Below are 15,782 nucleotides of genomic sequence, written 5' to 3' on the forward strand. Positions count from 1 at the left end.
ATGCCTCCTAGATTATGTGTTGGGGTGTTTGCTTTCCAAAATGGGGTCATTTTGTGGGCATTTTCATTGTCCTGGTGTTCCAGGGCCTTCAAAAGTGTAATAAGTTGGCAGGAAAATATATGTGTAATTTATGCTCCTAGAATGCCTGGAGGTGCTACTTTCATGTTGGGCCTCTGTACGTGGCTAGGCTTTGTAAAAGTCTCACACGTGGTATTGCTATACTCCGAAGGAGATTCAAAATGTGTTTTTAGAGTGTAGTTGCAAGTATGCCTATACAGTGTGTGAGAAATAACTTGGTATTATGACAATTATGTGAAATAAAAAACAAAACATAGAATTATTTCTCTTACGTCCTCTGACAGTCGCTGCCCAATGGTATTAGCCTTAACTAATTGGTAATGGCGCCCTCTGCAGGAGCAAGGCTAGGCAGATAATTGATTATCAGGTTAATACAAAAAAACTTTTATACCTCAGCACGCGACTAGGGGGCCATCCCTCAGCCATTATCCTGAACTCAATCTGACGTTACCTCAGTTTTAAGCTGCCTAACTCAGGAGCTTGTTAGGTCTTTTCTGCTGGGACTCTGTGTCTCAGCTTTCTTTATATTTTCTTTATGAAATCATGTGTTATTTCTTTGCATAATAGATTTTTATTTCTCTCACTATCACTAGTTAGTCAGGGATTCCTTTCCTGGAGGGCTACAAGTGACTGCAGAGCTGGGCCTCGAACTGGGTATTATAAATCCTTATGGAGTCCCAGCCTGCCAACGAGCGTCGCAGGTTACTGGTACGCCCAGGCCTCGCAACGACTGTGCCCCTCCGAATGGGGACGAGCCTGTGGATATGCGTCTTCGTTGAGGATGTCTCAACCCGGATCGCCCGCGTGTTGCCAGCATCTCTCCGTGGCTGACGACACCCCCACTTAGGGTGGGAGGTCTCCCGTATCTGAGTGGTGCCCGCTTCCTGGACTGGTGAGTACTGATACACCCTTGTCTCTGGGGACGTTTGGGGGGTTGTGGGATAGCAGGGCTGGTGGTCTCTGTAGGATCCCCCTTCTGGCCGAGTTGCTAGTTCTCCCTCCCTCCCTGCTCCCGCTAGGGGTGCTGTAGGGGTCTCCCTGGGATCCCTGATGTTAGCCAGAATGTGTTTGTACACTTCTTTTGCCGCTGTTTGGAGCGGCCGCCATGTTTTATGGTGTGCAGATTCTAAGCTCTTTGTGAGGACAGCAGCCATGTTGGGATTCTGCACAGGCTCCCGATCAGGCGCCATCTTGGATGTGGGCAAATGCCTTGTAAGGGCAAGCGGCCATTTTCCCTGTGACTTTTGTCATTGCGTTTCAATAGGCAATTTTGTCTGGGCTCGAGGACTGGGCCTCTAGCGATGTGAAGTCACTTCCTCCTTCACACTGTCCTGTAAAGGACGCATGGTGGCTAAGTACTGACAGGCTGGGGAATTTTTGCTTATTCCTCTGCCATTTTTCGACCAAATTGAATTTTACTTGTGGCTAGTGTGTTTTCACAGGGGGCTCTTTCTGTTAGTGCAGGTGGGGGGTGGTCCGCGGAACCGCCACACCGCCGATTTAAAGGGCCAGCGCCCCTTTTTTCATTTTGAGGCAAAATGGACTCCCAGGATAACAAATTCCCTGCAGACCTAGTGGGGGCTTCAGGTACACCTGAATCCTCTTCCATGGCCTCCATATCTGCTGCGCTTGCGACTTTAGCATCCCAGGTGCATCTGCTGATGTCAGAACGCTCCTCCAAAAAACGGCCTGTGCCCTCCCAGTCCTCTGATTCTGAGCCCGAATTGGTTGCCAAGGACGATGGTCCCCCTGAGGGGTCCCGGTCCCCTGCTTCTGATTGGGAGGAGGAGGAATTTTCCTCCTCGGTAGCGCGGGAACGCGCTACGATGGATGCTCTCATTAGCGCCATAAAAGAAACTGTCAATCTTGACGATGAGCCATCTGTCGAGTAAGCGGTCCGCTTTTGGGTTCCGCAGACCCCAGAAGTCGGGTCAGGCTTTTTCCTGTCCTGAGGAATTTCATGAGATTGTGAATGACCAGTGACGGGGAATTAAGCACATGTTGGAGTTTTTCCATCCGCTATCCGTTTGTGGAGGCGGTGTACAAACGTTGGACGGTTTTCCCAAAGAGTGGACCACACTGTGTCTAGGCTGAATAAGTCCACCTTGATGCCAGGAGACGATTCCCCGGGTTTTCAGGGATCCGGCGGATAGGTGGGTGGAAGCTCACATTTATCTGATGGCGTTCCCTGATGAAACCTGTGATGGCCTCTCAGGCGCTCACAACATGGTGCAAAGGGTTTCGCAGCACTCTAGTGGCGGAGTCGGCCTCTCCGACTTCCCTTGCCATGGTGGATCAACTCATCCAAACTGCGATGTTCTTGTGTGACGCGGCCTTGGACGAGGCTCGGTTGGTCGCCCGGTTGTCAGCAGTGGGGATTGCTATCCGCCGCATTACCTGTTTAACCACTTGCCGCCCGCCTGCCGTCATATGACGGCGGAGCGGTGCGACCATTGTTCTGGGCCGCCGTCATATGACGGCGGCACTTTAAGCAGGGCAGGCGCGCGATCGTGTGCGCGCCGCCCTGCACTGCCGGAGTCGGGGTGTTCCCGGGACACCCCCCGTCACCGTCGGGGGAAACAGCCAATGGGCATGGCTGTTTCCCACGTGATCGGCTGTGTTCCAATGACACAGCCGATCACAATGGAGGAGCCCACAAGATGACTGCGCATGTGCGATCGGGAGCACGCAGCGCGGTCATGTCGGTGGCGCTGTGTTCCGTAGGAACACAGCTGTCACCGGCGGTAGTAAACAGTCACTGACAGTGACTGTTTACTATGTGATCGGCTGTGAATCCATTCACAGCCGATCACAAAATGTAAACAAAGAGCAGTAACTCACTGTTACTAGCTCTTCTCTCCTCACACAATGTTTCCAGTGTGAGGAGAGCAGAGCTAGAAACAATGAGTTACTGCTCTGTATACCTGTCAAAGTATAATCACAAAATGTCCCCACACAGTCCTCAGCCCCCCCCCCCCCCTAATTGCACCTGTCACCCAACAGTCACCTCATCAGTGCCCAGAAATTGACACCCATAACGTTCACATGTGAGCGTAGCAATCGCAGGCAGAATCACCGCGATTCTGCTTGCGATCCGGAAATCATTGCAAATTGCGGGACGCCTGTGCGTTCCCCGTGATTTGCAATGGCACCCCAAACGCTGTGCGATGCCGCGATTTCCGCCTGCCGAATCGCGGTAACATTGCGCAAACATCGCATGACGCCGAAAAAAGGTACAAGAGTTTCTTTGGGGCGTCATGCGTTGTTTGCGCGATGTTACCGCGATTCGGCAGGCGGAAATTGCTGCAACATCGCACAGCGTTTGGGGTGCTATTGCAAATCACAGGCAACGCACAGGCGTCCCGCGATTTGCAACGATTTCTGGATCGCAGGCAGAATCACAGCGATTCTGCTTGCGATCCGGAAATCATTGCAAATTGCGGGACGCCTGTGCGTTCCCTGTGATTTGCAATGGCACCCCAAACGCTGTGCGATGCCGCGATTTCCGCCTGCCGAATCGCGGTAACATCGCGCAAACATCGCATGACGCCGGAAAAAGGTACAAGAGTTTCTTTGGGGCGTCATGCGTTGTTTGCGCGATGTTACCGCGATTCGTCAGGCGGAAATTGCTGCAACATCGCACAGCGTTTGGGGTGCTATTGCAAATCACAGGCAACGCACAGGCGTCCCGCGATTTGCAACGATTTCTGGATCGCGGGCAGAATCGCAGTGATTCTGCCCGCGATCGCTACGCTCACATGTGAACGTAGCCTAAAGTTCACCGGTCACCAGAGACTGCCATCAGTACCGCTGTGCACCATCACCTGTCACCCATCGGTGACCATCACCTGTCACCCCATCAATCACCGTCACCTGTCACCCCATCAGTCACCTGTCACCCTATCAATCGTCACTTGTCACCCCGTCAGTGATTGTCATCTGTCACCCCATCAATCATCGTCACTTGTCACCTCATCAATCATTGTCACCTGTCACCCCATCAGTCATTGTCACCTGTCACCCCATCAGTCATTCTCACCTGTCACCCCATCAGTCATTCTCACCTGTCACCCCATCAGTCATCGTCACCTGTCACCCCATCAGTCATCGTCACCTGTCACCCCATCAGTCATCGTCGCCTGTTTGCCATATACATGCAACCACTTACCGAGCGCCTAACGACTATATGCGTCGGCCATTAAAAGCTAAATACTGGGGTTATGGCAGCAGATAGCTGCCATAACCCCGGTATTTTTTTAAACGGCGGGCGGTCGGCTTTCAGATAAGGGTGGTCCCAGTGGCGGATTCGCCGCAAAATTACCCTTACGGTGCAGGGGAAGAGGTGCCCCCCCCCCCCCTCGCCGCGTCCCAGACGTTTTCCCAGCTTACCGGACCCGCCGGCAGCGGGGAAAACTATCCGGTCCCGGATCCTCAGAGACAGGAAGTCGAGTGAGGGCAAGATGGCCCTCACTTGACTCTATGGTCTTGGAGGACCGGAGCTACTTCAAAAGTCGTTGCCTAGCAACCGGTTTAAAGGGCCGTTTTTTTTTTTTTCTTTCCTTTTTTCAACAATTTATTTTTTTTTCTTTTTTAGTGTAGTTGTGAGCACCAGATCTCACAATAAAGAGGACCTGTCATGCCTATTTCTATTACAAGGGATGTTTACATTCCTTGTAATAGGAATAAAAATGATCAAAACATGTTTTTTTTTTTTTAAACTGTGTAAAAATAAAAAAAATAATAAAAAAAATAAATATGAAAAAAAAAAAAAAAATGAAAGTGCCCTGTCCCCGTTAGCTCGCGCGCAGAAGCAAACGCATACGCAAGTTCCGCCCACATATGTAAACGGTGTTCAAACCATACATGTGAGGTATCTCCACGATCGTTAGAGTGAGAGCAATAATTTGAGCCCTAGATCTCCTCTGTAACTCTAAGCTGGTAACCTGCAGAAATGTTTAAAATGTTGCCTATGGGGATTTTTAAGTACCAATGTTTGGCGCCATTCTGTGAGCATGTGCAATTTTGAAGCATGACATGTTGGGTATCTAATTACTTGCGTAACATTATCTTTCACATTATGGAAAAAAATTGGGCTAAATTTACTGTTTTCTTATTTTTTAGTTCAAAAAAGTTAATTTTTTTCAGAAAAATTGCATTTGGAAGACTGCTGCGCAAATATGGTGTGATAAAAAATATTGCAACAATCTCCATTTTATTCTCTAGGGTCTCTGCTAAAAAAAAATATATAATGTTTGGGGGTTCTAAGTAGTTTTCTAGCAAAAAAAATGATTTTAGCTTGTAAACACCAAGTGTCAAAAATAGGCCCAGTCTTAAAGTGGATAAATGGACAAATTTGTTAAAAGTGCTACTTGGATGTTAGGCCTCTGTATGTGGCTAGGCTGTGTAAAAGTGTTACACATGTGGTATCGCCATACTCAGGAGGAATAGCAGAATGTATTTTGGGGTGCAATTTTTGCTATGTACATGCTATGTGTTAGAAATATTGCATAAATGGACAGCTTTGTGTAAAAAAAATGCGTTTTCATTTTCTTTCCACAGTTTCCAAAAACTTGTGGAAAAAAATGACAAGTTCAAAAGACTCATTATGCCTCAAAAATTATACGTTGGGCTGTTTGCTTTCCAAAATGGGGTCATTTTATGGGGGTTTCCATTGTCCTGGTGCTCCAGGGCCTTCAAAAGTGCGATAGGTTGTCAGGAAATTATATGTGTAATTTGTGCTCCTAGAATGCCGGACGGTGCTACTTGGATGTTAGGCCTCTGTATGTGGCCAGGCTGTGGAAAAGTCTCACACGTGGTATCGCCATACTCAGGAGGAGTAGTAGAATGTGTTTTGGGGTGTAGTTGCAAGTATACATATGCTGTGTGAGAGAAATAACCTGTTAATACGTCAATTTGTAAAAAAAAAAAAAAATCTTCATTTTGCAAAGAGTTGTGGGAAAAATTACAACTTCAAAGAACTCACCATGCCCCTTATTAAATACCTTGGAATGTCTACTTTCCAAAAAGGGGTCATTTGGGGGGTATTTGTACTTTCCTGACTTTTAAGTGTCTCAAGAAATGAGATAGGCCTTCAGTACATCAGGTGTGATCAAGTGTGATCAATTTTCAATGAACAGCACCATAGCTTGTGGACTCTATAACTTTCACAAAGACCAAATAATATATACTTATTTGGGTTATTTTTACCAAAGATAAGTAGCAGTATAAATTTTGGCCAAAATTTGTGAAGACAAATTACTCATTTGCTAAATTTTATGACAGAAACAAAGAAAAATGCGTTTTTTCACAATATTTTCAGTCTTTTTTTATTTATAGCACAAAAAATAAAAAACCCAGTAGTGATTAAATACCATCAAAAGAAAGCTCTATTTGTGTGAAAAAAAAGGACACATTTTTTATGGGTACAGTGTTGCATGACTGAGTAATTGTCATTCAAAGTGTGAGAGCGCTGAAAGCTGAAAATCAGTCTGGGCAGGAAGGGGGTGAAAGTGCACTGTAGGCAAGTGGTTAAAGAGCTGGTTGGCTGACCACGCGTCTAAAAAGACAGTGTCTGAGGTCCCCTCAGGGGTCGTCTTTTTGGGGAAACCCTTGATGAGTTAATTATGGGGCTCACGGGAGTAAGAGTACTCTGTTGCGCGGAGGGGACCCTCCTTCAAGACTCCACGGGATTCCTCTCGTGCCTTTGGGTCGCAGGAGAAGGGTAAACCCTTCCGACCCGCCGGTGGCCAAAAGAAACCGTGGACTGGTAAGCCAAAAGGCGCTCAGTCTGGCTCGGTGGCCCAGTCCACCTCTTCCTGAAAGGACGCCCTCACCCGTTGTCGTGGTGCGGGGATGTCTGCGTTTCTTTCAGGAACCCTGGTTGTCTGGCATTCAGGACAGGTGGGTTCACAAACTGATTCGTTCAGGGTACAAGGTCGCGTTTCGATCTCTCCCCGCAGACATGTTCTTCCCGTCTAATCTCCACCTGTCCCCCGATCATCTCAGAGATCTTATGGGGGCAGTGCACGATTTAATTGCACAAGGAGTCGTTGAACCCGTTCCTTCACAGTTTTACTCCAACCTGTTCACGGTGCCCAGAAAATAGGGCAAGGTGCGTCCTATTCTGGATTTGAAGTCTCTGAACCGCTTTTTTGCGGGTAAAGAATTTCAGGATGGAATCCATCGGGTCGGTGGGGGCATCGTTGAGGCCTGGGGACTTCCTGGCTTCCATCGATTTAAAGGATGCGTATCTACACATCCCTATTTTTGAGGGTCATCAGAGGTGCCTTCAATTTGCGGTGGCTGGGGAGCACTAACAGTTTGTGGCGTTGCCTTTTGGTCTCGCTTCGGCTCCCAGAGTTTTCACCAAGGTGTTGGCCCCGGTTCTAGCTTTACTGCATTTACGGGGCATTGAGGTCCTTGGTTACCTTGACAACCTCTTGTTAAGGTCGAACGCATGTGTGACCTTGGGGAGCGATCTGGACGTGACGGTGCAGACGTTACAGGAGTTCGGGTGGACCGTCAATTTTCAGAAGTCAGCACTGAATCCCTCAACTTGTCTTCAGTACCTGGGGATCGTCTGGGACTCGGCTCAATCTCTGGTTTTCCTTCCGGAGAACAAACTCGGGACTCTACGGGACAAGACTAGGTCTCTCAGGGACAACGATCTTTCCTCCTTGCGGACTTGCATGCGGGTTCTGGGCTTGATTATCTCGGCCTTCGAAGCAGTTCCGTTCGCTCAGTTTCACACCAGGACTCTGCAAGCGGAGATCCTGGCCAGATGGGACAGGACACCTCAGTCCTTGGAAAGGAGGATTTCATTGAGTCGTCCTGTGCGGTCAGATCTCTTGTGGTGTCTCCAGTCGCTGTCCTTGACGCAGGGCCAGACCTTCCGGCCTCTGTTATGGTCGATTCTCACCATGGATGCCAGTCTGTTGGGCTGGGGAGGAGTTCTGGGCAAGCTTTGTGCCCAGGGGAGGTGGTCAGTGGGGGAGACTTCACTGCCGATAAACGTCTTAGAGCTCCGTGCGATCAAGCCTTGTCTGTTCCGGTGATCATCTCAGCTTTAGGGGTGTCCGGTCCGGATGCAATTCGCGTCTCGTCTTAACAAAAAGGTGGACAGGTTCGTGGCTTGGACTTGCGATCCTCTGGCAGACGATGCGGACGCTTTGGTGGTGCCTTGGCACCACTATCGGCTGCTGTATGCCTTTCCTCCAATTCAACTGTTGTCCAGGTTCCTCCGCAGGTTGGCGTCGGAACGGATGACAGTCATTCTAGTGACCCCGGACTGGCCTTGACGGTCCTGGTACGCGGACATCGTTCAAATGGTCGTCGAACCTCCCTGGCGGCTTCCGCTGCGAGACGATCTTCTGTCCCAAGGACCGATCTTCCATCCGGCTTTACAGTCTCTGGCTTTAAAGGCATGGCTGTTGAAAGCCAGGTCTTGAGGGATAGAGGTCTTCCACAGGCGGTCATCCCTACCTTGTTAAAGGTTTGTAAAGCCACTTCAAGTAAGATTTATCACCTTACCTGGAAAGCGTATATCGCTTGGTGCGAGGCGAATGGTCTTCGCCCTCATTCCTTCTCGGTGGCGAAGGTCTTGGCCTTCCGGCAGAAGGGCGTGGATCAGCATCTGGCGCTGACTACGGTCAAGGGTCAGTTGTCGGCCTTGGCCATCTTTTTTCAGCGACCTTTGGCGTTGCATTCCTTGGTCCGCACCTTCATTCAAGGGGTGCGGCATTTGGCTCCCCCCAAGGAGAGCTCCTTTGCCTCCATGGGATCTAAATTTGGTTTTGTCTGTGCTACAACAACCTCCTTTGGAGAACATCAGAGAGATTCCTCTGTCTGTGTTATCCCAGAAAGTTGCCTTTCTGATCTCCATCACGTCGGCTTGCAGAGTGTCTGAATTGGCGGCCTTGTCCTGCCGTTCTCCTTATTTGGTGCTTCATAGAGATTAGGTGGTTCTGCGTTGCGTTCGTTGTGTGCACGACCCAAGCATCCTAAGGAGTTTTCCTTGCATTCCTTGGATGTGGTCCGGGCGGTCAAGGTCTATCTGTCCGCCATGGAGTCGATTCGACAATCTGATTCTCTATTTGTTCTTCCTGAGGGACCTCGGAAGGGATCGGCCGCCTCCGCGGCGACCATTTCTAAGTGGATCAGACCGACGATTGTTCAGGCCTATTCCCTCAAGGGTCAGGTTCCTCCTTTCCCGGTAAAGGCCCATTCTACTCGAGCCGTTAGTGCCTCTTGGGCTTTTGGCCTTCAGGCTTCTGTGGCTCAGGTGTGCAAGGCGGCGACTTGGTCGTTCGTGCACACTTTCACAAAGTTTTACAAACTTGATGTTTTGGCATCTTCGGATGCTTCCTTTTGGCCGCAAAGTTTTGAGTGCAGCAGTTGTTTAAGGGGACATTATCTTTACTGTCCCCCCTTCTTGGGGTGTTTTTTGTTGTTTCTGCGTTTGTTCCAGTTTATTTCCTGTGGACTCAGGTTGTTACTGGCCCGGCTGTTTGCGTTACCTTCTCATTTGGTTGCGTTGCTTTCCCACCCCTCATACCTGCACTGTTTTGGGACGTCCCATTAGTGAAGGCTAATACCATCGGCGGCGACTGTCAGAGGACGTAAGAGAAAATAGAATTTTTGTAAGAACTTACCGTAAAATTATTTTCTCTGTAGTCCTCTGACAGTTGCCGCCCCCACCCCTCTTTTTTTGGATCTGGGGGTTGTTGCCTTCTGGTACTGCTTGCTACAAACTGTCATAATGTCAGATTGGGTTCAGGATAATGGCTGAGGGATGGCTCCCTAGTAGCATGCCGAGGTATAAAAGTTTTTTTGTATTAACCTGATAATTATCTGCCTAGCTTTGCTCCGGCAGAGGGCGCCATTACCCATTAGTGAAGGCTAATACCATCGGGCAGCAACTGTCAGGGAACTACAGAGAAAATAATTTTACGGTAAGTTCTTACAAAAATTCTATTATCTGGATACTGATGTAAGGAGGCACTCCAATGGGGACACTGATGTAAGGAGGCACTCCAATAGGGACACTGATGTAAGGAGGCACTCAGATGGGGACACTGATGTAAGGGGGTGCTCCGATGGGGACACTTAGGTAAGGGGGCACTCCGATGGGGACACTAAGGTAAGGGGGCACTCCGATGGGGACACTGAGGTAAGGGGGCACTGAGGTAAGGGGGCACTCTGATAGGGACACTGATGTAAGGAGGCACTCTGATGGGGACACCCAATTTAAACATCATTGTCATGATGATGCGATGCCTGGACTGACATCTATGACATCAGCAGAGAGCGGACTTCAGCTCGCTCTCTGCAGAAAATGGGTTACAGAAGTGCAAAACAAATTGCACTCCTGTGATCCATAGAAAAGTGCAGCGATTCGAGCTTTGGCTGTACATCTCCTTTAATTCACTGTGCTGTATTCGATGTGCTGTGTGTGTTCTTTTAAAGCTTAGTGTGTTATATTCAACACAATGTTCAATATAGCACAGTGTGTTATACATTGTACCATACATAACGCAGTACACATTGAGGTCTGTATAACACACTGTTTATTCACAGTGACCACAACTGGACATAGCGAGGGCTTGTTGGAATGTCCAATTGATGTCACTGCGGGGGTGGGCCGGCTGGCCCCAAATATTTATATAATTATTGAATAAAATGGTGACAGTCAGAAATTTACATTCTGCTTAGTGTTTAATAAACAAAGTCTTATTTTTGCTATTTAGACCATGAATCTGCACCAGCAGAATAATGACATATATGTTAACTCCGCATCAGGCGGTGTTTTTAGATTGCATGATTTTAAGGTTAACCCCAGTGACAGCCCTGCTCTACATTAGTAATCTTAAATTTTGATTCATTATATGTAATCTGCCTAACCATATTCAGATGATTCTAAATGCACCATTTGGATGGGAGCAATGTACGGGTTCCCAGGACATCAGCATTTTAAGGTGGGCAGAAAGATTTGTTCCAGCCCTCTCTGCTGTGCATATTCCAGGGGTGGAAAATTGGAAGGGGGACTACCTCAGTCAGCAGACCCTGAGTCCGGGCGAATGGTCCCTTCACCCGGTGATGTTTCAACAACTGTGTCTCCGGTGGGGACCCCCGATGTGGACCTGTTAGCGTCTCGCCTCAACTGGAAGGTTCATAGGTTTGTGGCAAGCTCTTGCGATCCTCTGGCAGACTCCTCAGACGCTCTAATGGCCCCTCAAATCTAGTTGGCCACAAATTCCTTGGTTCACACCTTTGTGCAGGGGGTTCGCGATCTTGCTCCTCTGGTTAGGTCCCTGATGCCTCCGTGGGATCTTAATCTGATACTGTCAGTTCTTCTAAAACCGCGCTTTGAAAATATTCATGAACTTCCACCGCTTACTCTGTCACAAAAGGTGGCTTTCTTGGTAGCTATTACTTTTGCAGGCAGGGTGTCTGAGCTGGCTGCGTTGTCCTGTCAGTCAGCACTACTTGGTCCCTATGAACCACCAAGTATGATATGCCCCTGTCAGTTGTTCCTTTCTAAGGTCGTCTCGGGGTTCCACTTGAATGAAGACATTGTGTTGCCTTCATTTTGCCCTAAGCCGAAACATCCTAAAGAAATTGCTCTACATTCTCTGGATGTGGTTCGGGTCATCAGGGTGTATGTATTTGGCGGCGACTAAGTTGATTCGCAAGTCAGATTCTTTTATTTGTTCTTACAGATGGTTCCCAGGGGCAGGCCGCTTCCGTTGCAACCATTTTTAGATAGATCAGGCAGATGGTGCAGGCCTATTCCATCAAGGGTCAGGTTCCTCCTTTCCCCGTTAGGACGCATTCTACAAAGGCACTTAGTGCCTCCTGGGCCTTTCGTCATCAGGCATCAGTGGTCCAGGTTTGCAAGGTGGCCACCTGGTCGTCTGTGCACACATTGACATGGCTTTACAAAGTGGATTTCCTTGCATCTTCGGATGCTGCTTTTGCCTGCAAAGTTTTGAGGGTGTATTTCTCTTTTGTCCACCGACAGACGTAGCTGTGCTTTAAATCATAGACGGATGGGTAATAATCCCCTCCCACTAGGAGTGACCAGGTAGAGCCAAAGGCTTTGACACGCCCAGGGGGGGGGGCGGGGTCCCTGGGTTATTACCCCTGCATCGTTTTAGCTGCCTGGTCTTAGGAGTGGTCAAACAGCTCCCTGCTGGGACCTTTTTGTCCTAGCTCTGTTTTTAAAGGGAAACTTTTTATTTTATTTTTTGTTGCTGCTGACTCCAGTTCCTTTGGAATGCCGTCTGGGTTTCGGACTGGCTATATGAGAGCCTTACGGTCTCCCAGTTTGTGCCAGCGAGCGCTGAGTCTCCATAGCGACTATAGTCCCAGGGACTGGTCTGCGGGTGGAACACCCCGCCGGGACGCACACACCTGGCATGTCAGCGTCGCAGCGTGCCCCTTGGCTGACAGCGCACTCTTTGCGGTGCAGAGGTAGTCTGTCAGGATGGACGCCCACCCTCAGCAGCATGGTCCAGTAAGTACAGTCCCCCCGTCTGGTTAGCGGGCCTGGGGCAGACCTAGGCTCCTCTATAGGTGAGTAGGACCCTCGGGTACCCATACCTCCTACCACCCTCCTCCACTATGAGGGGTCTCCTGGGACCTTCCCCTCCTACCCTGACCTCTCCCTACCCTGGGCTCCGGACCCCTGGGACACTTTTAGTGGGGGTCCCCTATGCAAGTCGCCTCAGGTGCTATACCGGGTAGTGGACGGTAGGGGGGGGCCTCAGAGGGGGGTACATGGTTGCACCTCATACCGCTACCTTGGGGGGGGTTTCATCTGCCGGGATGACCCCCGCCAGGGCCCCGAGGCCTGTTACTAGGGTAGGCCTCGCTAGGCCCAAGGTCACGTACTCAACGGCGCAAAACCGCCATTTTGCCGTGGCCTGCAGCCTTAACAGGCCTCAGCAGCCTGCCTTGGTATCCCTATCACTGTAATGCCAGTGGCCATTTTGCTGGAGCCGGAGACAAAACGGCACATGATCTTCTGGCTCTTGTGGACGGGGGCGTTTCCTTCTACATTCTCTTCTCCATGCTGCTGATGGACCTTGCTGTGTTCTCCATGTGGTAACAACTCTAGAGGACTTTAATTACCCTGGCCTTCACCTTTTCATCTTCAGAGGAGTTTCAGGCCTTTAGGGGTCTTAGGATTATCCCCCCAGAGTAGCGCTGTGTGCATCGCGATCGCATCTTAAAGGTGCAGTGCATGCCGTTAGCAGTGGACTTTCTGGGACCTGTGGTGCCTTTGTATCCTCACTTAGCCTCAGGGGCGTTAATATTTGGTGATTGGGTGCGGATTGTTCCCTCTTAGGCCATTGCTCCTATTTTCAGGGGAAGCTTCTGTTTAATCCCTTGCGGTGCAGGTTCTGGTGTTTCCCCGTTTCCCTGTCTCCTCTTTATATTCTTACTGTGCAATCCTACTGTTTGGCCATATGTCTAACATGGATTCCCCAAGTTTGTCTGCGACCCCCGATGTATCGTTGGGGCCCGCTTCTGATGCTCATGATGTGACTTTGTGATGCAAGAAATGTCCAGAAAAATGGACAAAGTTATTGCGGCAGCATTCACTAAAAAACGCCCTCGGCCCTCGCCTGTCTCATCTCAGACCTCAGATTCTGAGGCCAATTTGGTTGCCGGCGACGCAGAACCCCTTTTGGAGGATGCGTCCCTGCATTCAGACTTTTCTGACGCGGAAGAGGGTGTTTCCACACCCACCTTGGCACAGGAAAAGGCGCTGGTAGATGCTTTGATATCCTCAGTGAGGGACACCCGAAAATTCAGGATGCAATTTCTAAATCGCAAGGAGCCTTGGCATCCTTTGGATCCCTAGGGCAAAGAAATTGACCAAGGTATTCCCTTGTCCCGAAGTTTTGTCCGCCTTGATGGAGGAACAATGGCGGCGACCTAATCGCACGATTGCAATTCCCAAACGTTTGGCTAGACGCTACCCATTTGAGAAAGAGATCTTACGCAAATGGACGGTCCCCCCCCCCCCCCTCAGGTGGACCCCCAGATATGCGGTATTCACAAGGCCACGGTTTTACCGGTGGCAGAATCCTCACCTCTCCCTGATCCAGTTGACAGACGTATTGAGGTCTTATCCCGACACATGTATACGGTAGTGGGATCTATTCTCAGGCCTGCCCTGACTACCATTCTAGTCTCTCAGACTATGTTTGAATGGGTAAAGGCTCTGAGAGAGGCACGGACGGTAACCCCGTTACCGTCATCTGCCCTGGAACTCGCTGACCAATTATCGCAGACTCAGCAATTTGTATGCGATGCTAACCTGGATGTTCTTCCGCTCACGGCCACAGCGTCAGTGGTAAGTGTGCTCATCAGATGTGCGATCTGGCTAAAGTCCTTGTCAACCGAACAAGGTTCTAAGAAGCTTTTGGCGGATCTTCCCTTTTCAGAGTGATCACCTTTTTGGTTCCTCCTTGGATGACTTGATCAAGACGGTCACTGGTGGAAAGAGTACACTTCTTTCTCACTCGACTAAGAGTAAGTCTCCCTCTCGTAAGCGAGGTCCTTCCTTTACAGCCCAGAAGCGTCTTTTTCGTGCGACCGTGTCACGGAAAACCAAACAGACTTCGGTCGGAAAAGGATTCGGGAAACGGTGGGTTGGTAAGCCAAAATCCTCTGCCCCCAGCACCTCCAAGCAGACCCCTTCTGCCTGAAGGGGCGCCCCACCCACTTCAGGGGTGGGGGGATGTCTCCGTTTCTTCCCGACCTTGGACCTCACTGTTGCATGACAGATGGGTCAACGAGGTAATTCAGTCCGGGTACAGAGTTTCATTCCCGTCCGCCAGACAGATTTTTTCCCTCCAATCTGCAGCCGTCCCCAGACCGCCTTGCGGGGCTGCAGGAGACGATTCGGGATATGCTGTCACAAGACATAATTGTACCAGTTCCTCATCGGGAACATTTCGAGGGTTCCTTTTTGAATCTGTTTACTGTTCCACGGAAGGATGGCAAATTGCGTCCGATCTTGGACTTCAAAACTCGGAACCACTTTGTACGCGTCCAGAAATTTTGCACGGAGTCCCTGCGGTCAGTGGTGGCGTTCTTGCATTAGGGCGACCTGCTGGCCTCGATCGATATCAAGGATGTCGATCTCCATGTCCCTATTTGCCAGGGTCATCAACGATTCCTCCGCTTTGCGGTGGGCAAGGACCATTTTCAATTTTTGCCGTTACCTTTTGGTCTCGCCTCTGCTCCCAGGGTCTTCACCAAGGTGTTGGCACCTATCCTGGCTCTGCTACAACAGAGAGGAATAGTGATTCTGGGGTACCTGGGCGATCATCTTCTCCGAGCGGACTCGTCTGTGACATTGGAACGGGATTTGGAGGTGACCATTCACACTCTGCAGCAGTTCGGTTGGAATCTCAACCTTCAGAAATCTGCCCTGGTTCCAACAACCAGACTGGACTATCTAGGGATGATCCTAGATTCAGCTTCGGCAAAGGTATTTCTACCTCTTGTGAAGTTACAGAAGTTAAGGGAAGCAATTCTGTCACTGCTGGCTTGCGACCTGGTGTCTCTCAGGTCAAGTATGCAGGTGCTGGGCCTGATGGTGTCCTCCTTCGAGGCCGTAGCATATGCTCAGGCCCACTCGAGACTTTTACAACAGGAGATCCTTGTCAAATGGGAAAAGGATCCTCTAT

At 49.7% G+C, this 15,782-nt stretch overlaps 1 protein-coding gene across 1 annotated transcript in view; it reads left to right on the forward strand.

The window, feature by feature from the left end:
- Positions 1-15,782, forward strand: part of TDRD5 (tudor domain containing 5) — a gene marked incomplete at both ends in the record, with an annotated part of 586,386 nt that overhangs the window by 441,420 nt on the left and 129,184 nt on the right. The window lies entirely within an intron of this gene.

The sequence above is a fragment of the Pelophylax lessonae genome (assembly GCF_965119305.1).
Source record: "Pelophylax lessonae genome assembly, chromosome: 8".
Taxonomy (NCBI): Eukaryota; Metazoa; Chordata; class Amphibia; order Anura; family Ranidae; genus Pelophylax; species Pelophylax lessonae.